The following is a 6,393-nucleotide window of genomic DNA, read 5'->3' as shown; positions in this document are numbered from 1 at the left end:
TTTAAAACCTATTGAAATATTTTCTAGAGAATGATTCGAAAAGGCTTCCAAAATTTCATAAATTTGGTGCAAAATGACGGTGGGCATGGATAACATAAACAAGCTCCGTTGGAGATTGGTCATGATTCTATTTGGCTTCAATTTTTAGAATACAGTAATAAAGTACTAACATCACACATAACTGTTTTATCCAGGTTTTTATTTTAAAAACTGGTAAATTTAGAAAATTTTAGTATTGTCGCCTATGGCAGAATAAATAGTACCGTTTTCCCTCAAAGGCTAATGCTATGGTATAAATGTGGATATTTTATTTAAATATATTATTAATCATGGCTGAAATCGCAGGGCAGTGATTGCATTGCAATCGTATCTGGTAACTATGTACATTGTTTATATCTCCTGCGCCTCTATATCATAACTTTATTCATATTGACCAATCAGATTGCGGCATGGGTACCGTTGATATGTCTGGCATTTCATATCAACCAATCAAGAGCTAGTATTCATATTTCCCGCCTCATTAATTAGCTAATCAGATTTTAGGTCAATTATCATCGTCTGGCATCATCGGCAGTTTCAGCATTCAAAATAATAACTTGCAGCAGCAAACACCTTGTTTAAACTAAGGCTAGAGATTTTTATTCTCATACTTATTAATTATAAGTTTAACAATCGAAAGTGGACGTTCTATACAGTACGATGGAAAGCTTACATTTACAGTACTATGTGATGAATTTACGATACTAACGAAAGTTTGATATCATCTGTGAAAAAACTTCTTGATAGGAATACGGTGATAAATCCGAGGACGTCAAGATATAAACTCGCGTGGTACAGCATAATAGTTACCGATGAAACAGTGTAGAAATTCGCATAATCGTATCGCATGTGCCAACCAGAACTTTTAAAATTGATGAGCATTAAGCTGGAACGTTCTAGACATCGCAATGGATAATACCATATTTAGCGTAACTTCGGAAGCTGACCGGGAAATCATGTTTTGGTGTAGTAACCAATGACTGGAAATATTAACTTTGCTGTGATATCGGGTAGTCAGTTAGCAAGATGACTTTGGAAGGCTCAAGCTCTAAAACCATGACAGACGTGGAACGGGTTTTAACCTGGGCAGATGCAAAAAAGCTTAGCGAGGCCACGGCAAATGCAGTAATAAGCCTAGGATTTGACTCAATGGAAGCTTTGGCGCTTTTAGAAGCCGAAGATCTTCAGAAGACAAACATACCGATTGGACAACAGAAGCTACTCCTGAAGAGCATAAGGCAGTCATTTAAAGCAGAAACTGAAAACGCGCCAAAAGGCAGTAATGGTGGACTTCCGGCATGTCCGACTATAGAAGATGCGTGCGCACCGGAAGTTACAGACATTCAAGATGGCGGCAACAATAACAAAAACAACCAAACATCCGGTTTGACAGACACATGTGTCGGCAATGTTTTAAACCAATTACAACAGCAGCAATCAGCATCAGGTGTCATAAATCAAGGTAGTGCTTGTTTTAATAACATTCAGTCCTGACAGGACCCACAAATATGTATTAAGTCATTCGCAAATCATTTACTTCAATAACCAATCAATAACAAAACTAACTCTAATTATTTAGACATTGTTGATTTTGTCATATTATCAGGGGTAAACAGTGGGGATAACGATGAACGGATTGTATCCGAATCGGGTTCAGGTCAGTTAATTTTAAAATCTGGACCTACTAAACCTAAGCTAGAATCGTTAAATGTAAGCCAATGGTCAATGGCAAACTTGGCAATTTTATATAAGTTATAAGAAGAGGGTCATCTAGTCCAAAATAACATACTGGACTACCTATCATATGCCACTCGTACATACCAGTTGTTTCTTTCACATGATGTTACATCAGTTTTCTTTTATGATAGAGAGTATCACAGGTTGCAAAATTTACATAAGTTCAGATGGGGAACTGATGTACCACATATTCAGACTGTGTTTTTAAAATCAAAGAGTAGTAATTCTACCAAGTTTTCCAAACCTCCAGTGTCTACCTCTAAGGGTTTTAAACCATTTTCTTCTCACACAGCTGGTGGGAAAGAAATATGTAAAAAATTCAACTCCAGGCTAGGTTGTTCACTTAGTGGGTGCACATTTGAACATGTGTGTAATGTCCCAGGCTGTGGACAAAGACACTCTGGCTCGGGGCATCAGTCTAGCTTTCCAAAAAACGGATAGACCCAGTAAAACCTCTGCGTGACCTTCACCTTGATGCTTGGGTTACTGAACTAAAGTATGACTTTGACAAAGAATACTTACTTCATGGTATAGAATTTGGGTTTGACATTGTGACCTCAGCAGCTAATGAGTTACCATCAGGAATAGTTGGTAAAAACCACCCATCCGCTTCACCTAACAACCCCCTTTACGAAAAAGCTCATTTGCAAATTCTAAATGAAATAGAATGTGGCAACTATGTTTTTGCTGAAAAAATTCCCCGCATAATAAGTCCATTAGTAGTTATACCTAAACCAGATGGGGGAGTCCGTATTATTCGTGACTGTAGTAGACCAAGAGGGGTCTGCAGTAAACTCCTTCGATGGTGAAATAGAAAAACAAAGATTTCAAACTTTAGATGAAGCATCAAAATTAGTTACACCTAACTGTTATATGGCTAAAGTAGATTTGAAAACAGCTTAGAGATCTGTGAACCTTAGCTCACAAAGTCAAGAAGTAACTGGTTTAAAATGGACCTTCCCTGATGGAACAGAATATACTTTTTATGATACAAAGCTCCCATTTGGATCAAAATTGGCACCCCATATTTTTCATAGGCTATCCCAAGCTGTCCGTCGTATAATGTCACGCAGAGGTTTTACTATCATCGCATACTTAGATGATTTTCTTATTTGTGAAACAACAAAGCAGCGTTGCATTCAAGCATTGAACATTTTACTCGCCCTTCTTCGCAAGTTGTGTTTTATGATGAATTGGTCAAAAGTGGTTGATCCCACCACTTTCTTAGGCATAGAAATTGACTCTATTGCAATGGAATTAAGGCTTCCAGGGGAAAAGCTTTCCCTACTTAAACATGAATTGGCAGAATTTAGTAAGCGAAAAAGAGCATCAAAAAAGCAATTGCAATCTATAGCAGGCAAACTTAATTGGGCATCAGCAGTGGTTCATGGCGGGAGAGTATTCCTTCGCAGAATTATTGACGCGATTACCCCTTTAAAGTATGATTGGCATAAGGCAATCCTCCATGGCGAAATATGGCATGATATTGAATGGTGGAAAAAATTCTTAGAGACCTTTAATGGAAAGTCCCTCATTTTAGAAAAGATCCCCTTGTTATCAGTGTACACAGATGCATGTAAGGAGGGGGAGGGGGTTTCTTTGGATATGACTGGTTTTATACGAATTGGGAAAATCATTTCCCTGTAGTGAAAAATCTCCATATCAATGAGCTTGAGGCTCTTGCAGTAGTCTTGGCAGCGCAAAGATGGGGGAAAGATTGGGAAAATAAAAGAGTTGTTGTATTCTCAGACAATATGACCACTGTTGCATGCTTGAATAAGTGCACTTCACGCAGCTAAATTTTGATGTCTTACCTTAGGGGCTTGTTTTGGCTCTCTGTAACATAACATTTTCATATAACAGCCGTCCATGTTCCAGGGAAAGAAAATATTATGGCAGACTTCATATCTAGGTTACATGAGCCAAATGCGTTTTACCAATTTATGAATTTTTATCTTCCCAAACCACTGTTTGTAAGGCATTTGGAATCCCATATGTCTAACCAAGCCCTATCCTATCTTTTATGTAGGCATTCCAAGTGCAGGGCAGGTGCAGGAGTTGGATAGCTTCGTTTTGTTTTTCCAAAGCAGGATGTTTGCAGACTCAACAAAAAAGATATATATTTTGTATTTTAGAAGTTATGAATCCTTTTGCAGAGGTTTACTAATTCCTATGGTCCCAATTAGCAAAGACAATTTGGCCAGATATATTGTTTTTCTAACGCAAAGGCTTTGTTATAACTCAGTTGTCAATTATTTAAATATTGTGCGCCTCCTGCATGAAGAGGCTGAGTTGCCTTACCCTATTGATACACATTTTGTCAAAGGTGTCTTAAAAGGGGTTAAAAGAGTTCTAGGGGCTGAAAAACGCCCCAAATTACCCATAACTCCTAAAATACTGTCTGTCTGGCATTTTTACCACTATAGACTTAAATAAAAGTTTGGATATAACTTTTTGGGCAGCTTGCTTAGTAGCATTTTTTTCCTTCTTCAGGAAATCAAACCTTTTTACACCATCTTTACAGGAATTTAATCCTGATCGGCATTTAAATAGGGCATCTCTTAAGTTTTCGAAGGAGGGGGCCACTTTAACACTCAGGAAAACAAAGACCATACAAAATAGGGAAAGAGCTCTGAGACTCGAAGTACCTTCCAGGTTCCCCCTTCTGTCCCTGTCAAGCTTTGAAACTATCGTTTGATATATGCCCTTCCACTCATAATTTGGTGTCAGCTTTTATGTTTTCCTCCAAGTCCAAGTTAATGCCCCTTACATATAATGGGTTTTTAGCCAGATTAAAACAGTCTTTAAAATATCTGGGATATGACAGTTCTAAGTACTCCGGGCACAGTTTTCGTAGAGGCGGGGCAACATTTTCTTTAGAATGTGGCGTCCCTTCTGAAATTATTCAAACACAGGGGGATTGGAAGAGTGATGCATACAAAAATTATTTAGATCCTTATTTCACTCACCGACAGACTGTCATGAATGTCTTTGCAAAAGCACTTCCCAAAATGGTATAAAATGGTTTTCTAATCATAAAATTTTCAATATCATTGTAATCTTAGTTTTTATTTTTCTGTGTACAAATATTTATATACTATTCCCCTACCTCTAAATACAGGTTTGGATTTCTATTTTGGAGAACCACAGTTTTTTTTACACATCATTTATCTTTTGTATTCATGCATTACATATAATTACATGCATTCTTAATAAACTGTGGTTAGTTTTCCCAAACCTGTCTTTGTTTAAATATATAACCAACACTGCCTTATGTTCTATTTGGCCGCTGAATCCTTCGGGTGTATCCAAACTTGATTTGGGACGTTATATAAGTCATACCATATCAAGCGTTGGCAGGGAGGCTGAAAAGAGGCAGTGTTTAACACCATTGGCAAAGGAGGGAAGGGTGGGTCCCTATTTTCATAACATAAGATTAATGTGGATATTTTATTTAAATATATTATTAATCATGGTTGAAATCGCAGGGCAGTGATTGCATTGCAATCGTATCTGGTAACTATGTACATTGTTTATATCTCCTGCGCCTCTATATCATAACTTTATTCATATTGACCAATCAGGATGCGGCATAGGTACCGTTGATATGTCTGGCATTTCATATCAACCGATCAAGAGCTAGTATTCATATTTCCCGCCTCATTAATTAGCTAATCAGATTTTAGGTCAATTATCATCGTCTGGCATCATCGGCAGTTTCAGCATTCAAAATAATAACTTGCAGCAGCAAACACCTTGTTTAAACTAAGGCTAAAGATTTTTATTCCCACCCTCCCCACCCTCATTCATGTATATATGTAATGAAAGTCAGTTCATGAACTGTCTTTTAAGTTTGTATCTTGTCATGTTGTGTTTTTTTTTTTTGTACTGTTTATTATACAATATTGTAGTCATTGTATTTTCATGTGTAGTTTAGTCTTGATGTTTGAGAACCACAGTTTTTATCACGCATCATTTATCTTTTGTATTCATGCATTACTTACATTTTGTATTTGCCTTAATTCATTTAGCATTATGTTCAATTATTGTATAATTGAAATAATTACATGCATACTTAATAAACTGTGGTTAGTTTTTCCAAACCTGTCTTTGTTTAAATATATAACCAACACTGCCTTATGTTCTATTTGGCCGCTGAATCCTTCGGGTGTATAAAAACTTGATTTGGGACGTTATATAAGTAATACCATATCAAGCGTTGGCAGGGAGGCTGAAAAGAGGCAGTGTTTAACACCATTGGCAAAGGAGGGAAGGGTGGGTCCCTATTTTTATAAGATAAGATTAATTATCACAAATTAGTATTCAAGGTAAACTTTTACTTGCGAAGTATAAATTACAATGTTTCTATATATTACACTGCAAAACCGATACCTGAATGCAATTCCTAGTACTTCTTCTCACAATCAACTCGGGGCGGATCCAGCCATTTTAAAAGGGGGATTTCCCACCCAGGACAAAGGGGGAAGGTCCAACTATATGTCCCTATTGAAATGCATTGATCGTAAAAAAAGAAAAGGGGGTTCTAACCCCCCGGAACCCCCCCCCCCCCCATCCGCCACTGCAACTATTATACTATTATATAATTTGCGAAAGTCT

General features: G+C 37.2%; 1 pseudogene; it reads left to right on the top strand.

The window, feature by feature from the left end:
- Window positions 1-2,649: 2,649 nt before the first annotated feature.
- LOC143070512 (uncharacterized) lies at window positions 2,650-4,039 on the top strand (annotated as a pseudogene).
- Window positions 4,040-6,393: the final 2,354 nt, after the last annotated feature.

The sequence above is a fragment of the Mytilus galloprovincialis genome, chromosome 4 (assembly GCF_965363235.1).
Source record: "Mytilus galloprovincialis chromosome 4, xbMytGall1.hap1.1, whole genome shotgun sequence".
NCBI classification, from domain to species: domain Eukaryota; kingdom Metazoa; phylum Mollusca; class Bivalvia; order Mytilida; family Mytilidae; genus Mytilus; species Mytilus galloprovincialis.
The sequence above is the reverse complement of the archived record's forward strand: the minus strand, read 5'-3'. Positions and strand labels throughout refer to the sequence as shown.